Source organism: Rattus rattus, chromosome 10, assembly GCF_011064425.1.
Source record: "Rattus rattus isolate New Zealand chromosome 10, Rrattus_CSIRO_v1, whole genome shotgun sequence".
In the NCBI taxonomy this organism is placed as follows: domain Eukaryota; kingdom Metazoa; phylum Chordata; class Mammalia; order Rodentia; family Muridae; genus Rattus; species Rattus rattus.
The window spans coordinates 89,674,430-89,700,217 of NC_046163.1; positions in this window are offsets into that span (position 1 = coordinate 89,674,430).

A 25,788-nucleotide genomic window follows, 5' to 3' on the forward strand; every position below is an offset into this window, starting at 1 on the left:
GTTTCTGGAGGGGAAACCAGGAAAGGAGATAACATTTAAAATGTAAATAAAAAATATCCAATAAAAGAAAAAAAGAGAAATATAAAGGAAGGAAACACTCAGTAAAAAAATAAATAAAAAATATTAAAACACTGTTTTCGGGGGTTGGGGATTTAGCTCAGTGGTAGAGCGCTTGCCTAGCAAGTGCAAGGCCCTGGGTTCCGTCCCCAGCTCCGAAACAAAAAAGAAAACAAAACAAAACAAAACAAAACAAAAAAAAACAACACTGTTTTCATGTCTCAAAAAGCAAAAGAAAGAAAGAGAAAAAAGAAAAAAAGGAAAGAAAAAAAGGAAAGAAAAGAAAAAATTTGTCGCATACAATGAAAGGATGTCATGGTTTGATGTGCTGTGATTAATACCTGGCCATGAAATATTTATTGTGTTGTCAAACTGACATACAAAATATGAACTATGTATTTAAATCATTACATATAATCTGATATCGAGGTATTTTCAGCATTCACATAGAAGCGTTAGGAGTTGAGAAAGTGTCTTAGGGAGGGTTTCCATTGCTGTGAGGAGACACCCTGGCCACGGCAGCTGTGATGAAGGACAGCCCTTACAGGTCTGCCTTACAGGTCTGGGTTCAGTCCTTTATCACCACAGTGGGCAGCACGGCAGTATCCAGGCAGGCATGGCGCTGGAGGAGCTGAGGGTTCTACATCTCCTTCTGAGCCAGCAGGAGAAGAGGACAGCCTTCCGAGCAGCTAGAAGGAGGGTCTCAAAGCCCACTCCACGGCGACACACTTCCTCCAACAAGCCTCCTAATAGTGCCACTCCCTGGGCCCAGCATATTTAAGCGACCACAGAAGGATTAGCGCAAGAAGACCCGGAGTGCTCACGGAGCTGTGATTGTAGCCAGGATGAAAATCACAGAGAAGTCCCCACATCTGCTTCCTGAGGGAAATAGAGATTGCGTACGACTAAGGTTAAAGATAAAAGGCTGGCAGTCGGTGGCCGTGCAGTCGGGATCCCAGAATTCTGGAGGTTGCAAGAGGAAGAGTGAGAGTTCAAGATCAGCCTGGGACACCCAGAGAATCCTAGACCCATCTAGACCACACAAGGTAACTCTACCTTAAAATTTTTTAAATAAATACAATAACATGAAATTATCGAAATCCTAATAACTTAAATGATTGAACCAGAGCTAATTTTTAAAATGTTTGAGCTAGAGGAAAAATTCAATATAATCTAGTTTTATTTTATAGTTTTGGAGATGAGAAAGGTCAAGCTTAGGTATCATGTGCCGTGACTCACCTAAGGACAGACAAGATCCAATTCCATAAACAATCTGGCGCTTACTTTAACTTGTTTGTTTGTTTGTTTGTTTTTGGACAGTGTCTCTCTGCATAGCCTAGGCTCTCCTTGAAGTTTCAATCCTTTGGTTTCAGCTTCCAAGTGTTGAGCTTACGGGATATGTTGCCACATCTGGCCGGTTTGTTTGTTTACTAGCTCATTTTTGAGGTTCGGTCTAGGTAGACATGCTGGTCTTGAACTCACAGAGCAATTCCCTCTGTCAAGCGCTGGGCCTAAAGGTGTGTACCACCATATCTCGAAGATCTCCTTTAAAATGTATCATTTCTGGGCCTGGAGAGCCGGTCGGCAGCTAAGAATCTATATAGATTGCTCTTGCAAAGGACTAGAGTTCAGTTCCTAGTACCAGAGTCAGGCTGCCTGTAATTGGAATTTGATGTCTCTGATCTCCCAGGGTACCTGCACATAGGTATATACTCCTCCATGAGGACTTACATGAACATGAATAAAAATAAAAAAATATTTAATTTCTCTATGTCTTATAAAGATCATACCTGATTTTAAAAGAGTGTTGATTGCTTGAAAAATTAGTTATATGGAAAAATGAGATTCTGTTCTGGAATTCTACTTACAAATTCATGTCTTGAGAGTAATTATTATGAATACAGCATTTGTTTGCAGCTCTCAATGGGTTATTTGACTCCGCCCCCACCCCCAGCTTCCATCTAGGCATGGCCATGCACAATCCCATGTAATCCCAGCACCCAAAGGTCAGACTTAGCCATGTAGTGAATCCTAGGTTCAACAGGACTCCACGACAATACCTGTATCTCAGAACAGCAGAGGCCTTTAAACTACAAACTTATGATAAAAGAAGCCCATATACTGAGCAGCTGGTATGTGGCAAGCACACTTCTGCACTCTGGCACAAAACCATAAAAACTCCTGGGCTCTCAGAGCCGACTCTGGACCCAATGGGCCAGAGACAAAGAAAGCTACTGGGTGAGAACATTTCAGTGTTCAAGTTATTTCTCATCTAAGAGACAACACAATATACAAAGAGGCAGATATTAAGAATATGACTCTCTTCCTTCCTCCCTCCCTCCCTCCCTCCCTCCCTCCCTCTCTTCCTTCCTTCCTTCCTTTACTTCCAGCAGGGTCTTGCTCTGCAGCTCAGGAGTTCAGAGCTCAGGGTAGCCTCAAATTGCCCTGCCTTCTTGCCTCCCAAGGGCTGGGGTCAAATGTGTATGCAACCATGCCAGGTTAATAATATGATTTTCTTTCATTTTAAAAGACATCCTCATTTCCACCACCAAGAAGAGCTTTGCCTATAACGTTAAAATGTTAGTTCAGATTTACTGATTTCCGAAACTCCATGAGCCTGCCACGGGGTGCTAGAACCCCAAGCTTGTGGGATTGTCCTCCCTACAGCTGCCGGCGGTTTTGGCCTTTGATTCCAGCCTTCCTTCACGATGTCCAGGCAGGGAAGCTGGGCCCTGGCTCAGCAGTTTAAGAGGAAGAAAGATCCATGTTAGTGACCAGCAGAGCACATGTTCATCGTCGTAAATGTGACTACTATTACTCTATGTATTCATAGCTGAACATTCATGTGCAAAGAGACACACACTCAAGACTTGAAGGTAGTTGTTCTGCTGCCACATTGAGAAAGAGTTATCGATAGTATTTTTAGGTATGCTTCAAAGATATGTAGATACATAGATGCATGTGTGTATTGATGAGGGTAGTATTAGCATCCTGCCGTTTTCTACTTCATATAATAAAAACATTTCCACTAAAAAAATACAGCATTAAATCACTTCAATAGCTGTGTGAGCATAATCTCCTGAGTTATTAAGCCTTTATTGTGATGGTTCTCAGGTCATAAATATTTCACTATTTTAGACATAACGTTGATGTGTGTGTGCATGTGTGTGTGTGTGTGTGTGTGAGAGAGAGAGAGAGAGAGAGAGAGAGAGAGAGAGAGAGAGAGAGCATACATGCATGCGTGTGTGTGTGTGTGTGTGCACCTGGCTTTATGAAAAAAATTAAATGTCTGGGACAAAATACAGAAGCACAATTCCTATCAAATTTTCTGTACCCGTTTAAGCTTTGGAGTAGAAATCACAGGTTCTGGGCCAGAAAATGTGTGTGTGCGCGTTTGCTCCTCTTCTTGCTGTGTTCAGCAAGCTCCTCCCACAAGCCCTCACCCACGATGCTGTCCTTAGGAGAATGTGACCTCCTCTCAGTCAAATTCAGTGCCCCCTGACAAGCTTCCTAGAATCTGGGGGAAACTGTGGTGTCCCCTCCAGGCTTCTTTGTGAGGTGTGGCTGCCGTCCAGTACTGACAGCCGTCCAGCACTGACAGACACACGTCTATCAACCTGCCCCGGGGGATCAACAACTCTGTCCTTCATCTTTGATTGCTCAACGTCCTAGCAGGTGAGTAGGGGCTGGGGGGAGGCTATAAAGAGCTGGCTTAGAAATTTCGCGCCACTTTTACCCAACGCTTCCCAGATGCTGGACAGATGTTCCGCACGGCTCTCGGGAAGGTTTGTAAAGATCAATGATACTCTTTCCAGGAGCTGGGGCTTGATCAGAGGTGTGACCTGGGCTGGCCCTGGTGGTTGCCCATGCCACCTGTGGCTTCTGGTGTTTGTAATTGAAACCAACACCCTACCGAAGGGAGACACCACCCAACCTGTTCCTGAGCTGGGGGTCACTGGTCATCAGGATCCTGTCCCTCAGGGCAAGCTCCTGGTGTATTTCAAACGTGAAAGGCTGTGAGGAGCAGAAACAGCAGCAGAAACAGCACTGTTCTCACCCTACCCCTCAAAGCTGGGACATGTGGACTGAGGAAACCACCCCCTCAGAGCTGCAACTCCTACCCCAACTCCTCTGATTTCTCTGATTATTTTCCAGGAGAAATGTTGGCTGACTTACTCAAACTTAATGCATGTTGGAGAATATTGGGGTGCAAACACAGAGACCTCAAAAGGAGGCTGGCTGCCACGATCTCTCCTAGTGAAGGAGCTAGTTAGTGATTGAATGGTCCAGTCTTAGGGAGATCCCAGAAGTTTGCAGAAATGCAAATGAGACTGAACCAGAAAAAGAAAGGCTCAAAACTGTAAACATTTATACCTGGGCAGCTGTGGAATTACCCGGTTGCTAACAGTTCTGAGACTTCTGATGGCTAATTCCAGCCTGATTCCCACTGTACGCTGATCAAGATCAGTTCCCCCACCCCCACCCAAAGGAATGCAGCTACTCTGTTCACCAGGGTGTCTCCTGGCAGGACCTGGGGCAAGAATCAGTTTCCTCACTGTGAGTTCCAGTCAGATGTCCTAGCTGAACTGGGTGAAAAAGGAAAAAAGTATAGACTATGACTATTTGAGCAGTGAGGCCGGTCTTACAAAGAAAGACAACTGTGGCCAAGGGGCGAAATACCGGGTCATTCCTTGTCACATTTGTACCTCCTGTCTTTGGACGGACTTCACGTCACAGTGGCCAGTAGCTGACTGGAGTAGAGAGCTCATTTTTGCTTTTTAAATATTAAATGGACCGTGTCCTACCCGCCGGCCCTCCCTCCACAGCAGACCACTTGCAGCATCTGTCACGTCTCAACTCAACTTCTGCCCCTGGCCCCTAGGAAACCTTGTGTCCCCGAGGCCTAGAGGGTCACACAGTGTCAGGGCGGTAAGATCCACTCAGAGGGACAGTCCTGAAGGGAAGATCTCTGCCCTGGAGTGAGCTGGGGGCCTTTTCAGCAGAACTCCCAGTCTCTGAACTTACTGCGTTTACTGAGCCAATAGCAAGCAGGATGCCATGTCCTATGGGCCCCAAGTCTGTCTTGGAGTTTGCACCTCCCCCATCCATGTTGGTCTCCAAAGGAAGACTTGGAGATTTAATGGAGCTTGTGAGATGGCTCAGCACATGTTCACTCACTACCAAGGGTCAGTGTGGGTTCAGTCTCTAGGACCCATGTGGCAGAAGGAGAACTGACCTCAAGGCAAGCTCCAAAATACATGTGTACACGTGCGTGCGCGCGCACTCGCACACTCGCACACACACACGCACACGCACACGCACACACAGCAGCGAATCTTTCTCTTGCTGGCTGTGCTGTTACCATGAGGGAAAGTGTTTATGAAAAGGGCTCCCCAGGCCCCACCGTTTCCTCCATTGCTTTTTCCTCTCTAGCTTGCTCTCACGCCCTATGTTGCCACCAGAGCGTACACATTTCAGGTTCCAAAACCTTGAGCCAAAATACATTTTCTTTATACCTAGTGCTTGATATTTTGTTATAGCAACACAGAATGGATTAATATATACTGTAGGAAAGGGAGGCTCAGGCAGAGACTGGAGGGGCCTCTGAGCAGGGAAGCCTAACACTGATGTGCTTGACTCTGGGTATGTGAGTCACATTGCCTAGTCAAGCATACAAACACATGTTCACATTCCTCCTCCTCCTCCTCTCCCTCCTCCTCCTCCTCCTCTTCTTCCTCCTCCTCCCCCTCCTCCTCCTCGCCCTCCTCCTCCCCTTCTCTTCTCTCTTCTTCTTCTCTCTCTCTCTCTCTCTCTCTCTCTCTCTCTTCCTCTCCCCCCTCCCATCTTTATTTAAAATCTAAAATGTCACTGAATTTACTATAGATCACATGCACTTTTAAGAAATAATAAGGATCTTGGGTACTGGCTGCAGTACGGACATACAATCCGAACAGCCCCCCTTGAAATAAAGCAAGAATGTCAGGGACGGGGGCAGGAAAGCCAAGGTTAGACCAGTCTCTACGTCACGTAAAGTTGTATTTATCAAGGAAGGATGCTATCACACGATTTAACGGTTTTTTGACTGGATTTACAAATGTTAAATATTTAGACATATGGGCTATAGGCCTTCCTCTGCTAGCAATCATGTCCCACACCCCTGTGGAGGTTAGGAATCTAGGAATAGAAGTGGGTTTACTCAGAAATGAATTCATAATGTTCATTTCTGGAACCCAAGAAAGGGATATTGGGGTAGTGTGAAAAAAACTGGGTCTAGGAAAAGATTTTCATGGACTAGTGGGCATGAGGAAGTTTCCTTCTTTTGGGATCCACTGACACATGTTCAATGTTTATGATTTGGTGTTTTCTTCTTTTCTAGTTCTTTTGAGAGTTCTCTTAGCATATTATTCAAATTCTATGTGGAAAAACCAAGACCTCCCATGGGTCTTGGCTGAATTTAGAAGCTAAGGATATGGGATCTAATTAGCTAGAACTCAGCCCGAAGCCAGTAGAACCAGAGCAGGCAGAACCATCTGAACGCTTAACAACTCTGCTACCTAGATCTGCTACAAAACCGATCTGGGACACAGAGCCTACACAATAGCTCATACAAGGCAATCATATAGTATTTATTGTAAGGTAATAAATACCTTCTAGCAAGATAGAAAACACTCAATAAATTGTTAGATAATGATTTGTAAATGTCTAAATAAGAACTATATTAATAATATAAATATAAACAATGTGTTCTAATTATCTAAATGGAAATACACAGACTATAAATAAAGTTTTATTTAATCAAAATATTAAATGATTTTTACAAGCTTTATCACATATAGCTAAACTGAATTTAATCTTAGGAAGTTTGACCACTGTTGTGGTTTGAATGAGGACTGTCCTCCATTGGCTCATGTATTTGAACACTTGGTCCCTAGTTGGTGGCACTGTTCGGGGAAGTTATGGAACCTTTGGTGTCACGGCTTTGATGAAGGAAGTACGTCACTGGGGAGCAGTTTCAAGGCCTCATAGCCTCACCTCCCATTCTGATGAAATTGGATCTCTGCTTCCTGCTCCTGCTCTCATGTGATTTAAACTCTATCTCTGTGAAGCTGTAAGCTAAATTAACCCTTTCTTCTTTAAATTGCCTTCGGTCATAGTGTTTTATCCCAGCCACAGAGAAGTAACTAACAGCGCATTCTCACGTTCAAAGGCTGAGGAGGGAGATGGCGTATGGTAATGCCAAGTGAGCCATTCTAACTTGCCCCACCGGGCACTTTGACACCATTTCCAAGTTGCTTGCCATGTCCTTGATGTACTTTTCTTTCCTTGACTTGTTGATCTTGTATCCATAGAAGGAATTCATCCGGCAAGAAAATTAAAGCTGTGCTTCTTGGAAAGGTCTGCCAAGCACAATTGCATTAGGCTGCTTCTGTTTAAACATTCGAGTTCTTGAGAAGTTCCCTAGGCACTGCTCTCGGTGTGCCTGCTGGCAGGGCTCATGCCTAATGTTAGCAGTAGTCTTCTGCCACCGAAGCATGACAGGAGGGCTGCAGTGTGAGTGTTTCCCACTCGTGGGTTGGAGCCTTCATTGCTCAATGTGACTGGCACTGACGGGAGGGAGGCCTCATGGAAAGTGCTGACCTCACAGAACCAGGAGCCTCACGCCAGTCAGTGCTCTCTCTTGTGAAACTGGATTACTTACTGGGAGGAGTCAGTTGTTGCAAAATCAAGTTGGCTTTCTCAGCACTCCTTCATTGTCATGGGATCCCTCCTACTTTCTGTTGTGAGTTCCAGCAGCTGAGGCCCTCGTTAGAAATGCCCTCTAAATATGGAACTTTGCTGGCTTCATGAAACAGGGCCAAAATAAACCTTCTGTCATTATCAATTACCTAGACTCAGATACTCTGTTACAGCCACAGAAAACAGGCAACCATACGTTTGAACTCGAGATAGAATGTACTGAAGTATATCCTTTCCTGTCTCTGTAGAAGGCATGCCATCCCAACACACTCACATACACACAGGATATATGGGCCAATGAATAGAATTTAGAGTCCAGAAACAATAGCATATATCTACCACCAATCAACACCAATACCAAGACAAAAGAATGCAGAAGAATAATCTGCCCCAGCATTAGATATCCACATGCAATAGAATGACATTGGGCTCCTAATTTATATTATATACAAAAATTAATTCAAATAGGTCAAATATCTAAATCTAGAAGCTGAAACTATGAAACTCTCAGGAGAAAACAGAGGGGTAAGTTTTATGGCCTCCTATTTGAGGCTAGACACTGAGAGATGGCTCAAAAGAATAATCCACAAAAGAAAAATAATTTCTGGATTTCATAGAACTTCAGAATGGAATCCAGGTAACACATGCACTAATCCTGGCACTTGGGAGACAGAGGCAAAGGGATCTCTGTAAGTTTGTGACAGACCTGCCCTACATTTTGAGTTCCAACCCAGTGAGGGATACCTAGTGGGATCCTATCTCACAAAAAAAAAAAAAAGTTAGTGCATAAAAAAACATTGAGAAAATAAAATGACAACATTACACAATGAGAGAAAATATTTTCAAACCATATATCTGTAAGAGATTTGTACCAGGATATACACGTTAAAAAAACCTTACAGCTCAACAAGAAGACACAAAGGTAGCCCCCCAAAAAGATGTATATTTCTCCAAAGAAGGTATTTTAATGGTGCAGTAGGAACATGGAGAGGGTGAGTGGTGGATAGGAACATGGAGACCATAGTAAGACTCCTCTCCAGGAGCTGGATTTGTAAATGGACAGAACCGGAAAAGATCATACTGACTGAGCAGCCGAGACCCAGAAACACACACATCACGGTTCTCACTAACTTGAGCTCCAAGCTCCGAGTCGTCAGATGTAAGCACACATCCTGGAGGAGTGCCGACACAAAGAATGCAAAATGGACTGACTATTGCCAGGGTGGGTGGGTGAGGGAGCAATAGAGAGGGAATGGTAGGGTACGAGTGATCTGATCCTGACCGGGGACAAGGGATAGAGAAAGGACAGGGAGGAAGGTAAACACAGCCGAAGGAGGGAGGGGAAGGAAGTAACAGTGAGAATAACTGGAAGGGTCATGAGGGATGTTGCTACTCACTGTCCACCTAAAATACCCACGATGCCAGTAAGTCAGTACACATACGCGCAGAGTTTGAATGAAAACTTCCCATCGGGGCTGACAATGTTGCCTCCAAGAGCCAATGACCATCTTACAAAAACCTCAATACTGGGCATGAGAAATCCCTCTTTTCAGTTGTTGGTCACAGTTGTCCAAGAGACTCCCAAAACATAGCAATTGCTATTACCCTTGGTGGCCTCCAGGATTGGAAGGTTTGTCTCTACTTTTGAAGACACCACACATTTCAGACGTATGCCCCAGAGGACCCTGAACTGGAACTGACCTGGAAACATTCTCCCTAAGGACCAGCTTTGACAATACCGCAAGGCACCATGCAAGCTCCCAAAGGAGGGAAGCCACCAACAATCCTACCCAGCCAACTCCTGTGAACTACAACAATGGCCGCATGGCACAATAATCTTAAGGGTCCAGTAGTGGCACACATACCTTGGTGATAACCAACAGCTCTCGAATTGGACTTAAGACCTGCTCAACAAGAGGGGAACTGAGCCTAGTACTGGAAATCTCACCAATTACCCAGGTTCAGTGACGTCATGGATTTTGAAAGAGACCCTACAACTACTTCACTAAACCCACAGGATCCCTAACAACAATCTAAACATTTGTCTTTATACTCTCACATAAATGAAGTTACCCTTTGTCAACAAAACTCCGTGCGATACTTGGAGACCACTACAGAAAACTGCAACAAATCGAAAACTGCAACAAATGGAAATGAAGAGTTGTGGAGCCCACTCCCAATGGATACATCTACAAAACACTTGTACACCTAAGGCTCCTGATGGGTACATCTACAAAACACCCCAGACTCAGGGAGCACTGTGCAAGAGGGAATGGAAAGATTGCAAGAACCAGAGGACCAGGCAGCTAGCTATGAGATGGTGTCTCCTAAGAATGTCAGAAGCTACACCCGTAAAGTCTCGTCAACACAACTGTCCAAATGTGAGCGGAACAAGAACTACAAAAGACGCCCTAAAGTGGATGGGGAAGGTCATTGAGGTCTCGACCCTACGTAAAGATCTACAGGCAACTAAGGTACAATAAGAACAGGAGAAGTTGGCTTCCTCGGGGAAAAACGCACCAATTGGTTATCCAATGCTAAGTGGTTCACTCTGAATACTGAAGTGATTGGGGGGGTGTCCTGCCTCACCCTTTACTGTATTGCTCTTGAGTAAACAGCACAGAGACATCAGAATTTATTAACAAGCTGAAAATCTGCAGTGCACAGGTTCTGAGAATATTATAATTTGTCTAGGCTATCAATAACCAAGTAAATGCCCCACCACTTGGCAACTAGGCTATCAGTAACCAGGTAAATGCTCCACCACTTGGTAACTAGGCTATCAATAACCAGGTAAATGCCCCACCACTTGGCAACTAGGCTATCAATAACCAGATAAATGCCCCACCACTTGGCAACTGAGTCCTGCTCTGTTTCATGTGTGTCCTCAATGCGAGCTTCTCTTGGCCACATGCTCCTGGCCTGGCCTGCCTCATGGCAACCTCCTTTTTCTACCTCCTCTGCTTTCTCCTCGTGATCCCTACTTGATCTCAAGTTCTGCCTTCCTCTTTCTCCTGCCCAGTCATCATAGACTAAGCAAGTTGTACTTATGCATTTAAGAGAGAGGAAGAGAGAGAGGAAGAGGAAGAGGAAGAGAGAACAATGAAAACATCATGAAGTTGAAAGAGAGCAAGGAGTGGTATATGGGATGGCCTGTGGAGAGGAAGGGGAGAGGAAACTAGTGTAATTATATTATCGTCTCAAAAATACAGAAAACATTCTTAAGGCCATAAGACACACTTTATATCCACTAGGACAGTTGCTGTTGAAATGGGAAATGACAAGTGTTGTCAAAGTCATTCTTGTACACAAATGTTGACAGTAGCACTACTGACAATAACCAAAGGGTAAAAGAACTTACATGACCATCAACAAGGTAAGTGAATAAACCAAATGTGGAATATGTAGTCAGTTACTAGCTCGACGATGGTTTGATAAAACACTCTGTGTGTATATATGTTCATGTAGGTGTATATACACGTGAGGGATGTGGGTGTGTGTGAGTGTGCACATGTGTGTATGCATGCGTATGTGCGTTTATGTGCATGTATGTGTGTGTGCATGTTGTGTGCATATGTTTGCATGTGGTGTGCATGTGTGTTTGCACGGGTGTGTGCATGTGTGCATTTGTGTTGTTTCGTGTGCTGTGCTTGTGTGTGTGTGTGTGTGTATGTGTGTGTGCATGTGCATGTGTGCATGCACATGCGCAGCCCAGACGTCAATGTTGGGTGTCTTTCTCAATTGCTCTACACCTTATTTTTTGAGACAAGCTCTCAGTGAAAATGGAGTTTGCTGATTTGATTAGACCAGCAGCTGGTCAGCAAGCCTAGGGATCCTTCTGTCTTCCTCGCCTCCCAGCAATAGTATTATATCTGTACCTCCACGGCTAGGTTTTTATATAGGGGAAGGGGGACTGATTATAGGACTTCATGCCTACTTGGCACTTTACTGAACAACCACTCTAGCCACTAATTTCGCCTCTAGTGTGAAAGCCTTCTGTATGTTCGGGGTTTTCTTTTGAGGCTTACATGCAGGAAGATCTTCTCTTCAGTTGCTGGGCAGTGGCAGCAGGTCACAGCTCCCAGTCAGTCCCACGCTGTCATGGTAACAGCAGATGGTCCATGGCATACTGTGTAGCTGGGCTATGAAGTTCTATGTAATACAAAATTCACTTACAGTTCACAAACTTCTCACTTTGTGATGGACTTACTGGGACATTAAATCTGAGAAGTAAATGTATACAACACTGGAATATAAAGGAACTCCAGCGCTTCAGTACCTCATGCAACACTTGAAACATGAGTGAACCTCGAAAACGTGTTAAGTGAAAGAAGCCAGACTTAAGATGACACCACATGTCGGATTCTATTTATACAGGTCCATCAAGAATAGATGAACCTTTGAAAGCAAAAAAGCAATTTGTGGTTGGCAGGAGTTCAGGCTGGGTGGGGAAGGGATTGTATTGAATCTGTACATTGATTTTGGTAGATTCGCCATTGTCATAATAGACTCAACCAGCCCATCAGCATGGAAGGACATTCCATTTTCTAATGTCTTGCTCAACCTACGTGTTAAGAGACTTGAAGCTTTCATTGTAGACGTCTCTCGCTTATTTGGTTAGGCTGATTCCTATCTCATTGTGAATGGGAATGTGTCCATGAGCTCTTTCTGAGAATGTTGGTGTCTAGAAAAGCTACTGATCTTCTAAACCAATTTAGAATTGGTTTAGAAGACCCAACCATGATATACAAAGATACTAAAAGCATACACTGGAGAAAAGGCAAGACCTTCGACCTATTGTGCTAAGAAAACTGAATGTTCATGTGTAGAAAAATGAAATTACAGCTGTATCTATCACCCTGCCCAAAAGTTGTCTAGAAATGGGTCAAAGAACTCATGTGGCACCTAAAATATTGAACCTGCTAAAAGAAAATATAGGCCATACCCTACACAATGTAGAGGTGGGAAAGGAGTTTCTGAGTAGGGTACCCTTTTGCCCAGGAATTAAGACCAACAATTGAGAAGTGGGTCCTCTGTACTACCAAGGAAACAATCAATCAAGTAAAGAGGAACCCATAGAGTGAGAATCTTTGCCATATATATGATATACATATCATATATATGATATATATATATATGATATACATGGCATATGTGATATATAATTAATATCCAGAATATACAAACAACTCATAAGACAAACAACCCAAAGAACCAAGAAGACAAAACCCCAATTTAAAACTGGGCTTTTCAGACATTGCACAAAGACTGAAACGTTGGAACACTGAGCTCTAAATGGGAGCTCTCCTGTAAATCCCTTCCCTTAGAGCGCAGTAAACCGGTCTAAGAGGAGGCAGGAGGAGTGTAGGAGCCAGAGGGGTGGAGGACACAGGAGAACAACTGTAAACCAGTGGTTCCCAGCCTTCCTAATGCCGCCTGCCACCCTTTATACAGTTCCTCGAATTGTGGTAATCCCTAACCATAAAATTATTTTTCACTGCAACTTCCTAGCTGTAATTTGGCTGCTGTCCCAAATCACAGTGTAAATATGACACTGTCCGATAGTCGCGGTGACTCCTGTGAAAGGGCCAGCAGCCACAGGTTGAGCACCGCTTATCTAGAAGCTGCGTCATCAGTATTTGGGCCTGTTCTGAAGACAGGAGCTTGTGCGCACTGCTTCCATGCCCTGTGCCCCTCATCTTCGTTTCCTGGTCCTCACTCCACTGCTGCGTATGCGCTATTGATTTGTCCTGTTCTCCCAGAGGCCTCTGATGAGCACAGCGGGCGAAGAGCCCCAGCATTTCCCTCTCATGCCTCCCTCTTGCAGCTCCACTCTCCTCGGATTCAATTTTCATGTGCTCCTGTGCCACTCCAGCACAAACTCTGGTGACTGGAAGGGAACTAAGTCCCTCCCGGTGCGAGATGCCTCGATGCCCTGTGGTTTGTCAAGCTGACACATCTCTCCTTTTTCAGCTGAATAACAAGGTCAGACAGTTCGTTCATTTCCGGTACACTTTATCACCTGGGGAACTTTGACTTTCTGATAATGCTGGCTTTTAAAACCCTACCTGGATGGGGGTTTTGTTTTCATTGTGCTGTTGGCTGAGTTTCGGTTTCCTTTCCTGTCCTTCCTATTAGTAAGGTTTCAGTTCTGTTTCTCAGTATATTCTCTTTCCCTTTCCTGATGCCGCCCATTTGCTGGCATTGTTCTTTTTTGTTTTTTTTAACCTGATTAAAATAAACCAGTTATTTCAAGGCAGATGTTCCCAAACAGGAGCTTTCAAAATATTGAGAGCTCGGTACCCTGTCTATTTTAGATCAAGCAAAATCCATTTACTTTATTAGATTACATACCCATTTATGAATACATTGGCTTGCTCCTGGGAAATCCCACGTAGTGAACCGATCATTGAGAACGCCCAGCACACTAGTGACTTTAAGGGACCCACATCGGGGGTATCCGCCTCTGCTTGGACAAAGTGCTGAGAACTCCCTGAGCTGAGGAACGTTCTGGTCGCAAGATGTAGAAGGGCCTACAATCTCATTTCTTCTTTTGGTTAACAGTTACCTTATGCTCTGTAGAAATCCAGGCTCCCATTTTCCAAGTTCTATGGCATTCTCTCATAGTGGATATGTTTGCTCAAAGGTTATCTTGGAACATTAATGTAAATATAAGCCTACTATGACTGTTTTCACATAAATATTTTTTTTTCCCAGAGCTGGGGACTGAACCCAGGGCCTTGCGCTTGCCAGGCAAGCGCTCTACCACTGAGCTAAATCCCCAATCCAAATATTTTTCTTTTCCTTTTTTTTTTTTTTTTTTTTTTTTTTTTAGGATTTTCTCCTCAAGGTGCAGTCATAGTTACAAATGTCACAAAAACCCTTTAAATGCTACCTTTAATTTTTCTAGTGGTGTATGTTTACCATGGTGCATATGCAGAGATCAGAGAACAGCTTGTGGGAGTTGGTTCTCTCCTCCTACGTGTGAGTCCCAGGGCTTGAACTCCTATTACTGGGCTTGGCAGGAGCTGCCTTTATTCACCAAGCCACCCTCCCACCCTCACTGTTTGACACTTTCATCAAAATACCATTATATTCTGCCTCACACTTCCCTCCTCCCCCATATCTCAGTTTTAGACTCTTGATACTCCTTGTCATTATTTTACATGAGGGATCCAGCAGTATGTGGCCTAAAATGGCCATTCACTATTAATGTCCCTGGTAAAGTCAGTCCCTTTTTTTGTTGTTGTCCAAAAGAAGTATTTTGTTAAAAAGCAAGTTGCGCAAAGAAATTTCACGTGTAGCCATCTTTAAATTAAGAAAACCAAGCTTTAATCAGTATGTCTATTTAACAGAGAAGCATAATGAGAGTAAAAGTGCATAGCCTGAAATGGATGGAACTGGAAAATATCATCCTGAGTGAGGTAACCCAATCACAGAAAAACACACATAGTATGCACTCATTGATAAGTGGATTTTAGCCCAAATGCTCGAATTACCCTAGATACACAGAACACATGAAACTCAAGAAGGATGACCAAAATGTGAATGCTTCACTCCTTCTTTAAAAGGGGAACAAGAATACCCTTGGCAGGGAAGAGAGAGGCAAAGAAACAGAGACTGAAGGAACACCCATTCAGAGCCTGCCCCACATGTGGCCCATACATATACAGCCACCCAATTAGACAAGATGGATGAAGCAAAGAAGTGCAGACCGACAGGAACCGAATGTAGATCTCTCCTGAGAGACACAGCCAGAATACAGCAAATACAGAGGCGAATGCCAGCAGCAAACCACTGAACTGAGAATGGGACCCCCGTTGAAGGAATCAGAGAAAGGACTGGAAGAGCTTGAAGGGGTTCGAGACCCCATATGAACAACAATGCCAAGCAACCAGAGCTTCCAGGGACTAAGCCACTACCCAAAGACTATACATGGACTGACCCTGGGCTCCAACCTCATAGGTAGCAATGAATATCCTAGTAAGAGCACCAGTGGAAGGGGAAACCCTGGGTCCTGCTAAGACTGAATCCCCAGTGAACGTGATTGTTGGGGGGAGGGTGGTAATGGGTGGAGGATGGGGAGGGGAACGCCCTTATGGAAGGAGAGGGGGAGAGGTTAGGGGAATGTTGGCTGGGAAACCGGGATGGGGAATAACAATCAAAATGTAAATAAGAAACACTCAAGTTAATAAAGATGGAGGAAAAAAAGGAATAATTCAGGCTCATGAAAAAAAAAAGTGCATAGCCTGGAGTAGGAGAGATTTACAGACAATCAAGAGGAAGCAGAGTTGCTGCACTGGGTAGCAAATGTTACCATAGCTCAGTAAGAGAAAAGCTCAGTGGACTGGCATATTTAGGAGACACGGTAGTTCCCTTCTGGAGATAGCAGGACCTGACATCACACAATGTCAGGACTCTGCTAGAGCTAATGAGAGGAAGGAGATCCTCTATGCCAGAGGGGAGCGCTAACAAAACCACTGGAGCGGAGAAGCTAAGATTTGCAAGAAACTATGGGTACACCACATTCAGAGGTTCCATTTCCTGACCCCAAAGGAGTCAGCCTCATGTGTTTGTAATGTAAATTCTACGTAGCTTTAAAACTACAAGACTCGAACAACTATTCAGCTAAGTGTCTCCCACATCATTCATTTTGCAGAAGGAAGAGAGAGTGAATGAAGGGTTAAAAGTCTTATGTCTATCCCAAGGACACAGCTCCTTCTCCTGGAGTCTTAGTTCTAATCCAGGGCACTCGGTGCTTTGCTGGTGCTATGTTTAGACAGACAGACAGACAGACAGACAGACAGACAGACGCACCTGTAACCCCAGCTCTGTGCTGGGGAAAAACAGGAGGATTGGTGGGGTTTACTGACTGCCAGCCCAGCTACAGGCCCAGTGAGAGAACGTGTCAAGAGAGTAGGCAGGAAGTGATAGAGCAGGAGACCTGATATCCCTGCCTGGCCTCCACACTCAGGGGCTTGTACAACTGCATACACTTGTGTACAAACATCCTGGCTTTCTGTCCATCTCCTCCCTGTCTCTCTGTCTGTGTCTGTCTGTGTCTGTCTGTCTGTCTGTCTGTCTGTCTGTCTCTCTCTCTCTCTCTCTCTCTCTCTCTCTCTCTCTCTCTCACACACACACACACACACACACACACACACACACACACCAAGAGACAAAGAAAATTCTTTGAAAAACAGAAAGAATAATGGTCCTTGGACAAGGGCACCAATGAAGAATGATTATGCAGATTTAAAAAGTACCTGACTTTTGAATAACTTCAGAGGTTAGTCCTGTGTCTCTGCTGTTTTGTGTAGAATGATGAAATAATATAACTAAGCATTGGAACTACCTCATTTGCCTGCTTAAAGAAAATTTGTAGTGTAAAGCATTGTGTCTAGTCAGCTTTCCCTGGAGCTATTTTTACCTCAGGTGTAAGTCACCCTGCTATATTCTATGAGGAGTCAATAAACAAGGTGTGAACGCACCGTCAAGTAACAATTTATCTACAAGTACAGAAAAGTAATCAGTACAGACAACTTTGTTATAACTTCTGCAACCTAACCAGAGTGGGCACTCAGGACTTATTTTCTAGCATTTGGGAGGCTGAGGCAGGAAGACTGCAGCATACTGGAGGCCAGCCTGGGCTACAGACGATCCTGTTTCAAAGTTGTACATATATATAAAGTTTACCAATTTCACATAAATTAAGAAAAAGAGACTGGGCCGTTGCCAGGTGGAATGTCCAGTGTGGAGACCCTGCGTGAGGAGTGAGTCGAAGCGTGTCTGTTAGGATGGTTCGTGTTTAAAACAGAGATAAGCTAAGAGCTCTCACAGACAATGAATAAAACAAGAGCCTGGAGCGCCTATTCTCGGCAACTTAGACAAACACGTTCTCTAGATGCTAAAAATTAAGTTTCCAAAATAGATAAATGTGGTAGAGCCACATAGCATAAAATAGCATTTCCATCGCATAATATTAACACATATACATATATAACATAAAATTAGCAGTATTCCTCACCAAGAGATAACGTTAGGGCAAAAGAAAAAAAACGACGTATTCCAAAAGATGACATGGAGACTATATCTATTCACTAAAAAAAAAAAATAAAACAATCTTCTCTAAACAGATACCCAACCTAAAAAGCTGTGCCAGTTATAGTGCTATATACTGAATAGTCAGGAAATATGTGCTTCTGGGAGACGGTGGTGACTAACGGTCACGTAGCTGTGAAAGCCCGTGGTTGGAGAGGTGCGATTTCTCCCGTGGTAGAAGGTACGTAAGTTCGGGAAGTAAGATTGCAAAGGATGAAGGTGTTTTGTGTGTACATGGGTCAGGATGTGTATACACAGTACCTTTACCCAAATTACTATCTGCCCGCTTTACACAATGAAAAGACTAGACACACTCTTCTAGGTACTCCCCATAAGACACAGAGACTTCCTTTGCTGTTGGGAGACTCCTAAGCTTGAAGAAAAAAGCACTGTTCACAGATGCGGAACACAAGCCAAGTATGCTTACTAGAACTTTCTCTCTCTCCTGATGGCATTCCTGCAGGCCCCATGGCTACTTATCCCAAACCCTGGCAGCCATGTGTAGATGTCTAAGATGTGTGACTACAGGGTAAAGGACAGGCAGCGGACCTGTCGTCTCACCACAGGCGTTCTCCCCAACGAGGGCTTGAGTTTTGCCTGAATCGGAAATAACTAGAAACAACTGCACTACGAACACTTGGAGGGATATATTTCTAAAGAAACTAACTTGAGTGGGTGTGTTTGTGTGTATACACGTGTGCAGCTATACACGTGTCCTTTGCATGTGGAGGCCAAGACTCAAGCATGGGTCCTAAGGAGCTCCTTGGCATTTGGTTTTATTTTCCTTTTAACCCTTTGTGACATTCTATTTATTTTGCGTGTCTCGGTTTGTGTATGGTCAACTACCACACAAGTGTATACAGAACCAGGGGGCACCTCGTAGAATAGGGTCTCTTTGGATCTGTTTCTGAATTCAGGTCACCTGATTGATGTTGGCTTTGATTTTACTTTATTTTTTTTAAAAGATTACCTATTTATTGTATGTATGTGAGCACACTGTCGCTCTCTTCTGACACACCAGGACGGGGATCCCATTACAGATGGTTATGAGCCACCATCTGGTTGGCTGGGAACTGACCTCAAAACCTCTGGAAGAACAGTGCTCTTAACCACTGAGCTATCTCTCAGCCCTTGTTCTTACTTTTGAAAAGGTTTTTGAGATTATAAAGTTTCCCCCTTGCCTTTTCTCCCTGCAAACTTGCTCATGGCCTGCAGAAGACGCCCACTCTCACTCCCAGCATTTCTCGGCTGCCTCTAGTTTGTCATAAGGTTGAGACTTCGTGGGCTTTCTTCTTTCCACTTCAGCCATGGCCACTGGAGTCATCCCGGTTCAGTTCACATTTGGGCAGATATGCTGGTGAGACTTCATGGGTGTGGCTCCTAATGTTACTAGGAAACAGAACCTCACAGTCAACTCTCTAATCTTCTGGCTCCTACAATCTTCCTGTCCCGTCATCTGCAATGTTCCCTGAACATGAGGTACAGGAGTGTTTCGTAGATGTATCCAAGGGGAGTAGACTTCACAACTCTGCATTGTGATTGGTTGTGGTTTTTATTGTGGTCTCTGTTGCACAGCAGAGTTTCACTGATAAGGGGTTAATGAAACCCTAGATTGCTCTGAGGGTATAAGAACAAATATTTGTAGATTGCTAGCACTTATGCTGGTTTAATAAGTTAGTGGTTATAAAGTCTTTTCCACTAACCATGCATTCGCAAGCACTGAGAAGTTAGCTGGGTTTCTAGTACCATAGAGAATTTCCCCCTTATCGAGTGGGCCTTAAGTCCGATTAGACAGCTGACGGTTGTCACTAACGTATGTCTGTCATCCTTCAGGTTCTGGGCTGGTAGTGACCCAAGAGTCAAAGTTCTCCTAACAGAAACCCTGATACCAGACATGGGAAGTCCTCTTTTGAGTAGTTATCCAAAACTGTCCAAGAGAACCCCTGAACACAGCCTATTCCTGCTGCCCTTGGCCACCTCCCAGAGATAGAAGAGTTGTCCCTATTGCTGAAGACACCACGCACTTCAGACACAGGGCCCAGATGCTCCTGAGGTGGACTGACCTGAGAGCCTCCTCCTTGAGGAGGAGCTTCCATGGTATCAGGAAGGACCATGCGTGGTCCTTCCAGAGAGAGGATGCGACTAATATCCACCAGCTCTCATGCCTATCAAACACATCATTCAGCAGCAAGGCTTGTGTTTTTAAGACAGTCTTTCACTGGGACCCAGGGCTACCCAACAAGTACCAAGGAGCCACCTGTCTCACCCTCCCTAGAGCTGGGATTGCACATGTTTACCACCATGTCCTGCTTTCCATACGGGGGCTGGAAATCAAACTTGGGTCTTCATACTTACGGAGCCTTACTGCCTGGGCTATCTGTACAAAGAATGGCAAACCTTCTCCAAAACATATACAATGGATACAGTTATCAAAAACAACCACCTTAATATCCTGTACATTGACCAGGGCCATACAACAAATGTGAAAAGAATACCTTCAAGAGAAATGATTGAACATCGCCGAGATTGGTAGAAGTCTCTGGTGCTGTCCCCCAGGCTCTAGCACATGGCAATGCTGTAGGGAAGAGTAGGTCGTGAGTTGTCCACACAACCAAGCAAACAAACAAACAAAAAGCCAACCTATATCCAGGAACAGTGAAAAAATAATAGAGATTTCAGTTCCAAACAGTGAGGGAAACCCTTGTAACTAGCCTACGATTCCATATAGCCTAAGACTAGAGAGAGATTAAACAGTGTGGTCGGCATGCATCAGTTATGCAGGCCCTACACGCTCCTGAATGTTCCTGGTGGGTCTGAAGACCACCTGTATGTACATGGTTGTACCCAGGCTCAGAAGAGACCAGACTAGGGCTTGTGTAACTCTGAAGCTCGCTGAACATACAGCTTTATGATACAGGGTAGGAATGGTAATTTCCTGCACACTGAATGAGTTTCAGCCGGAAGCAGATCAACGAAAAATGGGCCACGGCTTTATTAAATCATTATGCTGAAGTGCAGGTCTGGTCGGTTACATGCTGGCTACTGGGCTATACCAGTCCAGGGTAAGATAGGAAGCCAGGCTTACGACAGCAATGCGAGCTCCGTCAATATAAAGACTGAGCACACACAGAAGCTCTGCTTGTATTTAGACAGCCAGCCTCTCAGTGAGTCCAGGTAAATCATTACCCAATGAATAAAAGAAGCTCGGCAACGACTACAGTTAAAGGTGTGAGAACGCCATGCTATGTTATCATGAGCTCTCTAAAGGTTCAAGCTTCAAGAAAAACATCACGAGATTTACAAAAGAAGCACTCAAATATAGGAGAGAAAGAAGAGCTAGCAGAGACAACCTCTGAAGGGCCTCAGATATTGGAGACAGTGACAAAGACTAAAACAAAGGAAACAAGGTTGACAAAAATTAAAGGAAATGACAAGAGTATCCCACCAAACTGAGAATATTAAGAAAAGTATAGAAATTGATTTTTAAAACCGAATACAGGTTTTATTATTACAAGAGATTCTGTGATTTAAAATACTCCTACAGTTAAAATCTAAGGCCCATGTGGGTCTGGCCTAGGTCGTCTGCATACATGTAATGACTCTGAGGCTTCATGTCCGTGTGGGACTCCTAAGAATGGGAGTGGGTGTCTCTGGCTCTCTTGCCTGTTTTTTTGGACCTTTTCCCTCCTACTGCGTTGTCTCATCCAACCTAGATAAGAGGTTTTGTGCCTAGGCTTACTATGTTTTGTTATGCCATGTTTGGTCGATATCCCTGGGAAGTTCTTTTTTGAAGGGAAATGGAAGAGGAATGGGAGACCAGGATGGGGGTGACACAGGACTGGAAGGAAGGGGTGGGGGGCACTGTGTTTGGGATGTAATATATGAGAGAATTTTTTTAAAAAATCCAAGGTATTTTTCTAGGGACAGATTCTACAAGTCATGTAAAAAAGAAAAATAACTTCAACTCTCCCAGAAAACAGGCAAAGGAAATGCTTTCAAGTTACTCTGTGACAGTGTTAATGTGTACCCAAAACAAACACACACACACACACACACACACACACACACACACACACACAACTTCAGAGGAAGTGACTGACTGGCTATAAGGAAAACACAAACACCTTTGTATTTGAATTTCCTTATAAAAATAGAACCCTTAGCAGAATATTAGCAAGGCAGAACATTTAAAGAATAAAAAGATTTAACCAACTGTGGTGGTTTGAATGCTCTTGGCCCTGGGAATGGCACTATTAGGTGGTGAGGCCTTGTTGGAGGAAGCGTGTCACTGTGGGTGTGGGCTTTGAGACCCTCCTCCTGGCTGCCTTGGACACAGTCTTCTCCTGGCTGCCTTGTGGTCAAGATGCAGAACTCTCAGCTCCTCCTTTAGCATCATGCTTCCTGCCTTGATGGTGATGGACTGAACTTCTGACGCTGTAAACCAGCCCCAGTGAAATCTCGTCCTAAGAGTTGCCTTGGTCATGGTGTCTGTGCACAGCAGTAAACCCTGACTGAGACACCAAATGGAGTGTATTCCATGAGTGCAAGGCTGCTTTAGTATCAGAACGTTACAGCGCAATACACCATTTAATAAAACAGACTTTAAAATGCACACCATCGTGTGAGCAGACGTAGAAAGCACCGCCTCCAAAGTTCATCATAAATTAGGATTAAAAATAAAACTGAAGAGATGACTCAGGGGCTTAAGAGGACCAGGCGCGTTCTTCCAAAAGACCAGAGTCTGAGCCCCAGTAGCCACGTGACTGCTCGAAACCACTTGTAACTCCAGATCCAGGGGATTCAATGCTCTGCTCTTCTGCCCTTTGAGGGTACCAGGCACTCCTTACACAAAGATAACTGCACACCAACACACAGCACACATGTAAAATGCGACTTTTCAAATGATAGGGGAAGGAGAAAATCCTACCTTTTCCAGAAGGCAGAAGGCCCTTGTGGTCCTCAACCTTGTGATGGTTGGGAGTCTATGACAGCGGCCAAGTAGAAAAGTCGATTTCATGTTGGAGGAAAGAAAAACACACAGGCATGTGCGCACACATGCACACACAATGGTAAAACACTACATTTTTCTCCTTGTCAGACTGGGCCTAAGGCAGCAAGGCCAACTTTTGCCACTTCCATATGCTTCGTTCCAGGCAGTTTAGGGAAGACAAAAAAAAAAAAAAAGGTGTTGTGATGAGAAACTTTAAAAAAAAACCCATCATCATAGATTTATGACCTTGTATGTGAAACCGAAGGAATGATTGTACATGAGTACACATGTGCATGAACATACACACACATGAAACTACCACAACATTAAAGGATCAATAAAGTTGCAGAATAAAACTTCACCATACCAAAGTCAATAGTATTTCTATATATTATCAATGAATAATCCAAAATTGAAACTATAAATGTTTTCCAATGAAAAATGTGGCAAATCCAAACCACCATAGACAACATGTATTCTATAATAGCCAGGCTTCACGGGCTTGCTGAGTGAACCCACAGAGAGAGAGAGAGAGAGAGCGACATAGTCAACTCTTACAAGTTGACCTTTAACCTTCATAGGCAGGCCATGGCATGCATGTATGCATGCACACACATAACAAATACACATTAAAAAGCAGTTATGTACCTCAATGCAAAATACTTACCACAAGCGCAAGGACCCAGAGCCTTCTACAAAACTCAGTCACAGAAAAATACTGAAAAGGACTTGGGGGCAGGGTACAGCTCAGTGCTAGGGCACTCCCCTACCTTGCAGGAGACCCCACATCCCATCCTCAGTGCCACGGGACTGGATGAAGTGCACAGCAAACTTCACGCAGAGAAATTGTGCCTGATTTGTTTTTTGCCATATTAAATTTTTAGTAATGAGTACATATGGCTTTTATAGTCGGGAAACACAGGGTTAACATTAAACTCTGGGTTCATTCAGAGTATCACATGCATTGACTGCTTAGTGGCCGAAGCTTGGCTTTGGGGTTGCCAACCAGAGTTTGAATGCCTGGAGTACTGTCTAGCATTAGACCTAGGGGACATGGCCTCACCCTACAGCCTCCATCTCCGTATCCGTCCCAGTGACATTGTCCGAGGAGTGTCAGGAAGGTGAGTGGATGCTGTACAAACTCACTCGTAAAGTGACACTTGGCTCAGAATTTACTGTGTGGTCCTTCCCAACGTTGTGATTGCTCTGTTAAGGAAGTCTTGTTTTCCTATGAGGAAATGATTTTTTTTCCTTGGCTGTCACTTCCTTCCTGTGACTTCCTGTGACACCAAAGTAGAAAACACACCAGCCAGAGCGGGTTGGGTGAAGAAAACAGACTATCAGTGTAACTCTCATCCTCAGAGCTGCTCTGAGCCTGAGTCCTTTGACCTCTGCATAGATCTGCTCCATGGACGCCCAGGAGCCAGGTGCCGTCCAGGGGAAACTACCAGAGGCATAGCTTTTACCAGAGCTGTTGCAAGCAGGGAGCTAGCAACATCCCTTGACCCTAAACGCTTGTGAGGCCTTGCAACCAAAGGACTGGCTGAAGCAGGAAGTGTGCTGGGCTGGGCCCTGGAAGAGCTGATCATATGATGAGTCTTAATTTAGCACCATGTGACCATCCCCTACATGTGATTAGCTTGCCTGAGTCATCCGATTCAGAGGTCAGAGGTCAGCGAAGGACAACATGGTTAACGTCCTCTAGTCACCTCTAGCTCTCTGACGTCACTGCCCAGTCTTTTCATAGACCAAAGCGGCCCTGCAGGCTACCCAAACCTCAGTGGCAACCCGGCCACCATCGCAAGCTTGCTAATCTTATATTTGCAGTTAAATGTGAGAAGCAGTAGACGTGTGTAAATAAGAGAATCTGAAATTTATCTCACACAAAAAAGAAAAATTTCCAAATATAGTAAGACCTTTGAGACTTAGAATGAAAGTTCTATCAGCGTGGCAAAGAGTGATGGAAAATTTAAAGCAGCACTCTAGCCTATAGAAAAATAAACCTTGACTTGAGGTTTACTAACAAAATAAATGTCTGTTAGTGCTTTAAGTAGAATTAGACTATAAAATCAGTGTCACAGGTAGCACTAAGCTCTGAAGCAAATACATCAAGAATATAATCTAATTTATGTTTGCTTAGCTCCAGCTCAATATGATAATCACTTGAAAATGTACAATATATCTTTGTACTTACTAGATAAATTGGCTGACTTCATTTTAGTATAATTTTAAAAACCAGTTTTATTTATTATTGTGAGGTGTGGTGGTCAAAAGGCAACTCTCAGGAGATAGTTTTCTCCTTCTATCACAGGTTCAAAGTTCCTGTCTTCAGGGTTGAGGGATAAATGCTTTCTTCCCAGTGAGGCATCTCACAGGCCCCTGTACATACAAGTTCTATACATACAAGTAACATATAGGCCAGCCAGGAAGATTATATATATTCATAAATATAATTAATACATATGCATGTAATAACACTTAATGAAAATGTCATGAATTTGAAAGAAAGCAAGTCTGGCATATTAGAGGGTTTGGAGGAAGGAAAGAGAGAGGGAAGTGAAGTAATTAGAATCTCAATTAAAAGTGATCGGATTTACTTAGCTCTTAAATCTATTTTGTATTTTCTTTATGTAAATGTTTGCTACCATTTCTATAAAATTGATAAGTAACATTTAAAACTCTATGTTTCAAACATTCTTCCAACTATTTTTATAAAATAGGGTTTCAGGCTTGGTGCGGTCTCAGCTCTTGGGAGGCAGAGGCAAGTGGATCTCTGTGTATTCAAGGCCAACCTGTTCTACACACCGAGTTCCTGGCTAGCCAGGGCCACAGAGCTAGACCCTGTGTGGTGCTTTGAATATGCTTGGCCCAGGGAGTGGCACTATTAGGAGGTGTTGCCTTGTTGG